Source organism: Solanum verrucosum, unplaced genomic scaffold (assembly GCF_900185275.1).
Source record: "Solanum verrucosum unplaced genomic scaffold, falcon-dt-bn FXZP01000297.1, whole genome shotgun sequence".
Classification (NCBI taxonomy): Eukaryota; Viridiplantae; Streptophyta; class Magnoliopsida; order Solanales; family Solanaceae; genus Solanum; species Solanum verrucosum.
This window is the reverse complement of record NW_026020215.1, coordinates 495,701-508,080: the sequence shown is the minus strand read 5'-3', so window position 1 is coordinate 508,080 and position 12,380 is coordinate 495,701. Positions and strand designations below refer to the sequence as shown.

The following is a 12,380-nucleotide window of genomic DNA, read 5'->3' as shown; positions in this document are numbered from 1 at the left end:
TAATACCTCCAGATGAGTGTTATATTTGATATAGAGTGACTTGTCTTAAGATCAATGTATTTAGCAAAATTGAAAAAATGTTGGTACAATTAAGTTGAGCAAATTGATATAGTATATCCAACTAAACTAGACAAACATATACAATAAAATTGAGCAAACAAATATAGAGAAATTGCTGTATGAATGATGCAATACGAATTTTAAAAGGCTATATCAATGATACAATGTGAATTTACGTAAATTTCAGAAGGTTGTATTTGAGATACAATGCGAATTTCAGAACTGTTTAAATGTATTGTAGTTATCAAAAGTATTGTCATGTATGGTAAATTAGTAACAATGTGCCGCTAGTTGTGAAATCTCTTCTATTTTTTATTCATAAAAATGTGGACAAATATACGCAAAATATGGGTATTCATATCGAAACTCACTTTTGTAATATTCAAATTGGAGGTGGCAAATGGACGGTTTCAACTAAATTTGCACAGGTCTGAGTTGAATAAATAAATTGGTCACTGCCGAACTCTGCCCAAAGCTTACATGCATGAACTGAGATACATTAGGTCAAGATGTGCTAAATAATGGGTCATAACTCAATCCGTTCAATTTCATCTATTATTTTTAGGGCAAACAATATAAATTTCACTAGTTAAATCATAATTACTAGGAATTTTGATAGTTCTATATATTACTTTCTATATCATTTTCGGCTATAGGATACATGTATCCATCAGGTTTAAAAGGTCGAGATACATGATTTAATACTTTTGAAATAAATGTTATAACTTATTTCCTTAATTAAAGTAGTAACTTATGGGAAATTTACAAACAAAACGGATTTGAATGATCCTTCCATATTAACTAACTTTCACATATAGCAAACATAAAAATCACATTTGTATATTATAATTATAGTTTGCATAATTGCGCTCCATAACAAATTTTATGTTTGCTATGGAGATTTTGATTTGTATAATTCGCTAGATACATCCAATTTTATACAAATTGTTCAGTTTTGTATAAATTCATTTATACATTGTAATTTGTATAATAAGATTTGTATTTGTATAATTTTAAGTGTATAGGACGAAAATATATGTACTTGTATTTGTATATACACTTTTCTCTCGCTTTATACAAACACAAACGCATTTTATACATTTGCATACCGAATGGATAATTGTATACCGAAAATACAATTAATTCAAATTAAATGTTATAGCCATAGTTTAATTTATTTGTAATTCGCAGCAAACATCCCATTTTTTGCCATCTAGTTCGGTATACAATTAAACATTTTATACATTTCGGTATAAAATGTATAAAATGCGTTTGTGTTTGTATAAAGCGAGAGAAAAGTGTATATACAAATATAAATACATATATTTTCGTCCTATACACTTATAATTATACAAATACAGATCTTATTATATAAATTACAATGTATAAATGAATTTATACAAAACTGAATAATTTGTATAAAATTGAATGTTTCTAGCGAATTCTACAAATCAAAAACTCCATAGCAAACATAAAATTTGCTATGGAGCACAATTATGCAAACTAAGCTATAACATACAAATATGATTTTTATGTTTGCTCCTATTAACTAATACTCCCTCTGTCCACTTTTAATTGTCATGGTTCCCTTTTTTAGAGTCAAACTATAAGAACTTTGACTAATATTTTATGATGTATTTTTTATCATATTGATATGCAAAAAAATTGTAATTAATGATTCTTTTCATATAGTTTTTGAATATCTAAATTTTTTGTTTAAAATATCGAATTAATGTAATCTAATTTAACTTTGAAAATTAGTCAAATTGACTTTTGAAAAGTGCAACATGACAATTAAAAGTGGATGGAAGAAGTACGAGTTTCCTAAAAAATCCAAATTATAATTATTTTTTTTTGAGGATAATTACTCTAACAACTTTTGAGTATTTATTCTTTTGAGTATAATTACCCGTCAGATACATGTATCCCACGATTTTTTAGTATAATTACTTTAACAACTTTTAAAAAAACATCTAATGTCTTCTATTTATTTTCCAGCAGCAACAAACTGAACAACTTTTTTCAGAAATTCGATTTTGTTTTTTTGAATTTTGTGAATTTTTTTCTTCAATTTTCATGTTTAGAAAGCAATGTGTATCTCGCACTATGGATCTGATTCATGCATCTAATTTCATTAGGTGTATCTGTTATATGTGTATATTAATTTCCTCCCATTTATTTTCCAGCAACAACAAAGTGAACAACTTTTTTCAGAAATTTGATTTACTATTTTGAATTTTGTGATTTTTTTTAAATTTTTTCATGTTTAGAGAACAATGTGTATCTCGCACTATGTATATGATTCATGCACCTAATTTCATTAAATGTATTTCATTAGGTATATCTCCTATATACTTATATCTGATGCATACCTTGTATTTGAAACATGTTATAATCTGAAGCATGTATCTAATTATTCAATATTAATCTTTTTTTTTTATATATATATATATAGAAGAAAGAGAGATACATAAATGAAGGGAAAATACATAAAAATATTTAGATATGTCTAGCAAAACATTGTATCTTTACAAATCTATCGTAAGTTCACTAAGTTCAGAACTAAAATCCAGCGTTGATATGGCTCTGGATCTTGTCTTTCAACTTCTTTTTCTCCATTCTAACAATCCAGCATTGAAAAGATTGGCTAAAGCATCGAAAGACAAAATCCAAAATCTCATCCTCTACAATTATCCTTCATTTTCCGGAGCTTTTGTTGCATTGCTCTCTCACCTTTATCATTCTCGTCTCAACATACCTTACCTCGTCTTGCCTTTCTCTTCCGTTGAACCCTTTAGGTAACTTCTCTTTTACAAAAAATCTTCACAGTAAAAAAATGTGATAAGAAAAACCATCAATTTAGTTTCTGATGGTTTAGTGAAGAAGATCTATGAGGGAGAAGGAAGAAAGAAAGAAAATAGTGAGGTGAACTTGGAATAGGAGATTGATGATGAAGGAAGAGAGAGAAGATAGAGGTGATACAGAACATGGGGAGGGGGTGGGGGGTGGGGGATATATTGTTGGCATAGGAGTTTGGGGGACAGTTGTTAAATACCTTTAATTAAAGAATTTTAATTTCAAGATAATTATTTAATATCATATTTAAAGGATTTTTGTATCTAATTTAACTTTTTAATATACATGGTATAATTATTAAAATGTGGTATTATGAATAATATAGTTAACTATAGGTAAAATTCTTTTTTAAAGATAATCGGACAATTAATGGTTGTATAGGATGTGTATAAAAATTGTATCATTATTGTATAAAAATATATTATTGTTGTGTATAAACTGTATATGCTTTTATATATTTCAATTGAACTAGCACATTATCATTTATATGTTTTAATAAATAGGTTTTGTCTTAAATGTATGATATAAAGTATATATTGAATATGAAAAGTTTATTGATAAAAATGTATAATGTACGTATATATTGTATAAAGTGAGTATTTATTGTATATGAATACTAATAAAATTGTATATAATGAATTTTATATATATATATAAAAAGTAATAGAAAATAATATAATGCATATTATTTGGCCTGTTTGGCTATGCAATATGAAATCATGATATGATATCATAATATGAAATCATGAGATGGGGTTGAAGTTTTGTTTGGACATGCGATTTGAAGTTTTTGTGTTGTATATTTTCTCATAAACAGAAAAATCTCATAAGTTGTAAAACTATTAAAATAGTCTCAATTGTTTATTCAATTTTACCAAATAAACAAAAAATTATAAAATCGCATAATAAGTTATTACAAAGTCATTGTGGTTAATTTTTTTCACTCAATATAGATGAAATTTTTTTTTTAACCAAACATTAAAGTAGTAATAAATTTGGTAAAAAAAAATAATGAATTTGATGAATATAAATGATAACGTAGGAATTGATTTAAAGTAATAATAAATTTTATGTTGGTGAGAATAATAAATTTTAAAAAGTAATGATATGATTATTAATTTTATTTACATATGAAACAAATGGCTAGTAGATATAAATATGGGGTTGTTTTAACAAAATATAAACTTGTGGGTCAATTTTTGTATGAAAAAAAATCTCAAATCATGATATGAAATTTCTAAATCAGTAATTTTGGAGAAGATATTTCATCTCTTATAAAATCATTAGATAGAATCAACGTGAAATTACATGGTCAAACGCCTACTTGATTGAGAAAGTATAGTACTCATCCGAGTGTGAATTAATGAACCATTTCATGTTGGCTTAGACAATTCTGAATCTCCATCATTGTCGTTGCACAATGATGTGACATGAGAACTTACCTCTAGCGTGCGTCCTTTTCTTTCCCTTTCGTCCTAGAAAAGTCATGAGGTTATCATAAATTCATGCACTTAAAATTATCATGTTAATATCCTCTCTTCTGTATCGCACATTCCCATCTAAATAAAACAAAATCAACACAATGTGTAAGCACCTTACCGATTTAAGTAGAGGCAGAGTCAGAATTTTGAAAAGGAAAAAAAGATATGAATACTGCCTAAATTATAACTGAACTTTCAGCTGTACATATTGAACGATTCCTATTATTCTCTTAAAGGGTCATTTTGTATGAAGGATAACATTAAATAGTCTTAAGATTAAATTATAGTATTATTTAATTTGTTGTTTGTTTGGTAAGTTTGAGATAACTTATTCCAAAATTAATAATTAGTATCGAGATAAGTTATCCATCCTCTTGAGTGGTATAGTAATCTCGGGATAACTTATCTCGAGATAAAATAGGAAAATGACAAAAATATCCCTTTAAATCCTTTTTATATATTACTTTTATATTCATGAAGTTATTTTTGTAAGTAAATAAATCGTTCTTAAAATTTATTATTTTGAATACTACAAACTAAACACTCAATAAAAAATAATCTTAACATAACTTATCTCATCATAAGTCATAACTTATCTCATGATAATTAACCGCATCATTACTTGAATTCAAACCAAACAACTCCTAACTGTTTAGAACAAAACTTGCTAACCCTCTTAAGCACGAAAGAGGTATAGATTGTACTTGAGGAAGAAAAAAATATGAGAAAATGGTCAAATGACCCCCTAACCTATTAGTCAATTTCCAACTACACACCAATACTTCATGGGAGTCCTATTACCCCTCGAACCTTTTATTTTTAATATTTTGTAGCCCTTAAACGTTGACATGTCCAAGAAGGTGAATGCACTTTCCTTAGGCGCGTCAGAACTTATCTAAATCATATAATCTGCATTTTAAATTCATGTGTAAGCTGATATCAGCCTAAAATTAAGGTTGCCAGCTGTAGCTTGTCCTCAAGTAAAACTCACGTTCATCAGTTCAAAAAGGATGTCTCAAACAATGCTACAAAAGACTAATCATGAATGCACAAACAAGACTCAACTTACTCATGCAAGGATCAATTGTGCACTCAAAGATTCAAGTTGTGACTTACCATTATCAAAGATGCTCAAGTTCACAATACTTGCTTCGAATGCAAGTTCAAGCTCAACAAAGGTACTCAAATACCTCACAACAAAGATGATTCCATATTCACACATAATTCTTCAACAATTTATAGTTCTGGAATCACATACGACTCTCACACTCACAAAGATGAACACATGCATGACTTCACCCATAGGTTTTCCCGTATTTTCCAATCAACACTCGTTTCAACTCACTCAAGATTAAAAAGGTCTTTTCAAAGCTTGTAATGGAGCTGAGTGTAAATGTATGGTCATTTAGGCTCAGTGGTTGCTACCCTCATGAAATGTGGTCTAAACATCACTTTCTTCCTTTTCTTCAACATTTTAATCATGCTCAAAATTCACCTCATTAATCACTTTTACATGGACTACTGGATACCCTATTTCTTTTTGCAATTTTCATCACTTTATTTCACAATTTTTCCATTCTTTTTCTTTTGCTTTCTTTCTCATTTTTTTTTATATGGAGGGGTTCCATATTTTTCAAGACAATGGATCAAAGGGGACTTCTTCACACTTCTTGATTTACCTTTTCTTTTCATCACACCCCCAACTTAGGCTTTTGACCTAAGTTGGCTATTGAAACAAACCACACATCATGTGGATTATAGGTGAATGGATAAAGAAGGGTCACAATTGCTCACATTTTTTCCAAGAAAAGGATAAGGCTCAAAAGGGTTCAAGCAAGGTTCATATCACGTCCCGAGCCTACACCCTGGGCATGGCCGACACTCGAGAACCATTGCTAGTCTCCAAGCGAACGCTCATCCTGGTTGACTACAAGCTGAAGACTAACTCAAGCATACAAAGCTTAAAAACTGAATAAAAATTCATAACTTTAAATACAAAGCTTTAACTCAAAAGAAAACTCTGAATGATATAATATATTAAACTCGCCCCAAAATGGGCAACTTAAGTCTTAAAAACATTTAACAAAATAAATGAAACAGACTTCTCAAACTCTACTATCTATCTATGAATCCTCTAAATGACAAAGATGGAAGTCGGGACAAGATTCACGACATCCTAACAACTAATATAACTGAAAGGTAAATGAAATCCTCCGAAAGCAAGGAGGCTCACCATAGCTAACTCGAAACTCCATGTCGTATCAACGAAGCTCTTATTGATGATCCCAAATACCTACATCTGCATCATGAAAGGATGCATGCTAAATGGCTCAGTACATGGAATGTAAGAGCATGTAATGGGAATACTAAAGCATAACATAAGCTTGAAACTTGATAAAAAAGGAAACATACTTACCTCTTCTCAAACTTACTCAACTCAAGGAATACTCAAGGATACTCAAAACTACTCAAACTTACTCCACTCAGAAGTACTCAAGGATAAGATACTCAACTCGAAAGACTCAACTCTTAATATTCAAGGATAAAGCAATAGTAAAAGATGCAATATATATGGAAAACTGTAAAACTGTAGATTGCAACTCAATGTATTGAAAAATACAATAATACTCAATGTGTATATAAAAATACAATATAACTCTGTGGAAGTTTCTCTAACCGACAACCATCACTATGAGCCTAAGTGATGATACATCGTCTTGCCCATGCTGCCAGAACTGTCCTATATTTTACCGTCATACAGAACGCCTTAACTAAGTGGAGACGAGAGTTATCTGAACCCAAACTCGTCCCTATATCGGTGCTCGAAACTACTCCAAAAATACTCAGCTCATATGTTTAAAAACATAACTCTTTCTGTAGTTTGAGATTATTACTCAAAATCTTTCTCTAAAAAGAGATGTTACTCAAAGTGCTCAAAACTCTTTGGGAAATCTCACTTTCCTCCTCTTTTAAATGTGAATACATTTACTCTCGGAAATACTTAGTTATCATATATCACTTTAAGAAATTAACTTTACTCTTACTCTTTACTCAACTCAAAGCTTAAGTCTTAAAACAAAGCTAAAACGTTTGTAAAAGACTTATCAAAGTATGTTTCATGCCCAATTATGGACGTGAACGACACAATGCAAGATTTTTAATAACCATAGATAGAACTCAATACGTGGGACTCAAGAACTTTAATAATACTACTCATTTAAAGATTGCTCAACTCAGAGGGTTCATGCCGAATTATGAGCATGAACTACTCAACTCAAGGGCTCAAAGATACTTCTCATCTCAAGACTGTTCGACTTATAGGGTTCATGCAGAATTATAAGCATGAACAATTCAACTCTAGGACTTCATGGGTAACATGAAATAGTCCCATGATTAGAAATATAATCTCACAGGGGATTAGGAACTCAATACTCAAGACTTAGAACTTGAAGATACTACTCCTCTCAAAGGTACTCAACTGATGGAGTTCATGCGAAACTTTTGGGCATGAACGACCCGACTCAAGGGTCAAAATATCAGTAAGGAACTCATGAATACGACTCTTCTCATTCTCATACTTACTTACTCAAAACTTGGCTCGAATCGATAGTTGATCTCAAAGAATTCACAATTGAACTCAAAGACTTTCTTGAACTCTACTCTTAACTCTCTCTTCAATGTGAATTATGAATTCAAGAATTTTGTTTCATGATATGAAGGATCTCATGAAGACCAAGTAGACTCATGAATACAGTTTCCTCATCCTTATACTCACTTGATCGAGTCTTGAAACAAGTTACTAGAACTTGTAGAAGACTCCACAACAGGACTCAAAGGAACTATCTCAAATGTTCGAAAGAACTCTTCAAGGCTTAACTCTTAAATCTACCTTAAATTTGAATTATGAATTCAACGTTATAATTCGTGTTCATGGATGATTTCTAGGTGTTTTAGAAGTCATTTAGAGTAGTTAGAATTGATAGGAAGTGTTAGTATACTTTAGAAGAACTTAGATAGGCTAAACGACGGAAAAAAGGTGGGGGAAGACGACCCGGGCGCGTTCCTGGGGCGGGGAGACAGCCCTAAGTTACTTGAACCCAATTCTGGAGCACTGCTGGCGCGCCGTGCCAGCTTTTTCCCAGGCAAAATTTCAACGAATTTCGTCTCTCGTTTTCTGATCCTAAATCGCTTCTAATCAAATTTTTTCTCAAGTTTTCCTTAGATTCAATTACTCAACCTAAGTACACACTAATATACTCAAATCACTAACTTTCATCTCAATAATTCATCAAAACCCCAACAAAACAAGATTTAGATTGAACTTCAAGAACACCTGTCAAGAACTTAAATCCTTCAACTTTTGAGAATGAAATTATGTTGAAAATAGCATGTTTGGCGTGTGGGTGAACAAATCCAACACTATGGAATCTTACATACCTCTTAGGGATCAAACCCATGGAGAAAATCCGCAAACAAACTCAAGAACGTCGACGAACGCCTTGATCCTTTCCTCTTTTCTCCTCTTTTATCTTCTTGAACTCTCAACTAAAACCCTAGGCGTATATTAGGATTATAAAACTGAACCTAATAGGATTAGACCCTTAAAATCTTACTAAAAATGAATTAAATCTGATTAGGTAAGGAAAAGACCAAAATACCCTTTACTATTTTTCACGTAACTTTCCTTAACTGGACAGTCTGACTTCAAAAATGCATATCTCACTCATCCGACCTCGAAACTGAGAAAACTCAATGGTGTTGGAAATATAATTCAAAGATCTTTCCTACGGTATCTTGTACCACACCTAACTCATCATGTTTTAGGAGTTATGGTCGTTTGAAGTTGACCCAAAACTCATACTTAGCTTAACTTGCCAAATTTCAGATTTAGCTATTTCTAATTTAGTTCTTTTTGGAACTCAAGGTGCTACATCTAATGACCTTAACATTCAAGAAATTTCAAATTCCTTAGTAAAATCCTACTCACAATAAAGGATGGTTCGAGTCTCAGTTCGAAAATTTTCTGGGGTGTTACATTATCTCCCTCTTGGGATCATTCGTCCTCGAATGACTGGACTGGGTATGGAATGGGGTTACTCTTACTAAGGTCTGAGTTTAATGGTATGATATTACTATATTCAAGCTTAACCCAAATCCTTAGGTTCGGGTTCTATACCTCTCTTTAGGGATCCTCATCCCAAGACTATTACTCTTTACCACCACATTGGGCTCATATAAAGAACCACATAATGGTTAACAACACCACATTCAAGCTTAATACTCTAACAACTCCATAGACTCTTACTAACTAACTCCTTCAGAACCAACTAAGGGCTCTCATTTAATTATTTCTCATAGTAAAACCCCATCCTCATTATTTACAAGCTTAGATGGAATTATCACACCATCACTATCACGATAAGAACATCAACCTCCTCTTTCTAACATCACTCCATTACTAAAAGGGCCTCCGAAATGATATCTCCCATACACCTTGGAACTCATTACTATCTTACTCTCAAACACTTGACTTGATTTATCATCTCGCCATCTCCCTCTTAGGTCTAAAACTGGCACTTGAAAGCTATGGAGCTATTCCAATATCTCTAACTGGTCTACATCCTCTTTTAGTCTAACACTTGGGAGAAGTTTATCTCATGACTATCGAACTCTCAATAAGCAGGTACTAAGACCTCTTTCTAAAGTGTTTCTCTTAACCTCTTCTGATTACATACCCTCTCGGTACTCCTCTTAATGCTTCTTGTTGTTGTTGTGACTTAGCCACACTTCACTGCCCTTATCTAAAGGTTAGGGTCTCTCACTTGTGCCACTCATATTTATTGCAGCTTATCACCTCAATTCCTCACCTACTCTATGCCAAGTCTTCTAGAACAATCTTAAGACTAGCATTATCACCCTCATGTTGCCATTATTTGATCATGACACTCATCTCAAATTCAAGCTTAATGTTCATTACTAAACCCGAATATCAATACGATTGCTCGCCTACTATACTATACCTCATTACCTAATCAGTTCTATAACCTTTCGAACATCATGAACCTCTCAAACATATCATAAGCCTAGCTTAGATCTATCACTTTATGAATACTCTGCTCTTTTATTCCACACATGAATTTAGTTTCCTCTATTATGATGACACATCGACATCGACTTTATTATGGTCAACAAATATTTACTATATCTCATCTTGACTAGCAACTCTTACTCTACCCATAAGGGAAAACTCCTCATCAATAACTTACTGGGTTCATGACTATAGTAATATAGCTCTTCAAAACACTATCTCCCTTTCTTAAATCACTAAACCTTTGCATACTTTTCTCTAAGTCTGGGATCTTTCTCTACTACTGCTCATGATCTCGTAACTCATGCTACCTTTTTGGGTGAAAATACTACCCAAGCTCTAAACACACTTTCTCATAAGGATCTCAGCTGAAACAAGACTTAGAGAAGAGAGTAAAACTCAGTTTGAGCTCAAACGCACGATTCACATGAATATGGGTGCATTCCTCAAAAATTGAACACTTAACTTACTCTTGGGCTTCGCTCAAGCCCCTCTAGAGTCTCATGACTTCCTCAAGATTTTTGCTAAGAACAACTCATAGATAAAGAATTGACTTTTCTATTCAACCACCTCTAGTATGATGGGTAGTAGAATGAATCTGAGAAACGCACAAGTATGAATAAATCTCTATGACATAGCTCTATTGCACGATTAAGAGCATGAAAGATGGGGAACTTTTCTTAAATGTTTGTAGTCCTTCATTTATAGAAGTGGGGACCTCACAACCATCAATAAGATCCTACTGGCACGGCTTCACAGACACCCTAGGACACTTGAACTCTGTGCTTTGATACCAAGTTTGTCACGACCCGAGCCTACACCCTAGACGTGGCCAGCACTCGAGAACCATTGTTGGTCCCCAAGCGACCCTCATCCTAGCTGACTACAAGCGGAAGAATAACTCAAGCATACAAAGATTAAAAACTGAATGAAAATTCATGAAACTTTAAATACAAAGCTTTAAGTCAAAAGAAAACTCTAAATAATAGAATATATTCAACTCGCCCCAAAATGGTTAACCTAAATAATAAAAACATTTAACTAAATAAATGAAACAGACTTCTCAAACTCTACTATCTATTTATGAAGCCTCTAAATGACAAAGATGGAAGTAGGGACAAGACCCATGACATCCTAACAACTAATATAACTGAAAGGTAAATGAAATCCTCCGGAAACAAAGAGGCTCACCATAGCTAACTCGAAACTCCATGTCCTATCAACGAAGCTCTTATTAATGATCCCAAATACCTACATCTGCATCATGAAAGGATGCATGCCAAATGGCTCAGTACATGGAATGTACGATTATTTAATGGGAATTCTAAAGAATAACATAAGCTTGAAACTTGATAAAAAAGGAAACATACTTACCTTTTCTCAAATTTACTCAACTCAAGGAATACTCAAGGATACTCAAAACCACTCAAACTTACTCAACTCAGAAGTACTCAAGGATAAGATACTCAACTCGAAAGACTCAACTCTTAATATTCAAGGATAAAGCAATAGTAAAAGATGCAATATATATGGAAAGCTGTAAAACTGTAGATTGCAACTCAATGTATTGAAAAATACAATAATACTCAATGTGTATATAAAAATACAATATAACTTTGTGGGAGTTTCTCTAAACGACAACCACCACTATGAGCCTAAGTGATGATACATCGTCTTGCTTACGTTGCTAGAATTGTCATATACTTTGCCATCATATAAAACGCCTTAACTAAGTGGATCCACTAGTCTATGCTAAAAATCACTAAGGAGTCATCTAAAACTTATGATCCTTTCTACCCATGATGGCTACATGGTTTATGAAGACGTGTGCACCCAAACTCGTCCCTATATCGGTGCTCGATACTACTCCCAAAATACTCAGCTCATATGTTTAA

The 12,380-nt window shown here is 32.4% G+C and overlaps 1 protein-coding gene across 1 annotated transcript in view; it reads right to left on the bottom strand.

Annotated features, from left to right (window-relative positions):
* The window catches only part of LOC125830650 (40S ribosomal protein S8), a 173,940-nt gene that overhangs the window by 117,917 nt on the left and 43,643 nt on the right, over positions 1 to 12,380 (bottom strand). The gene's annotated exons all lie outside the window — the stretch shown is intronic.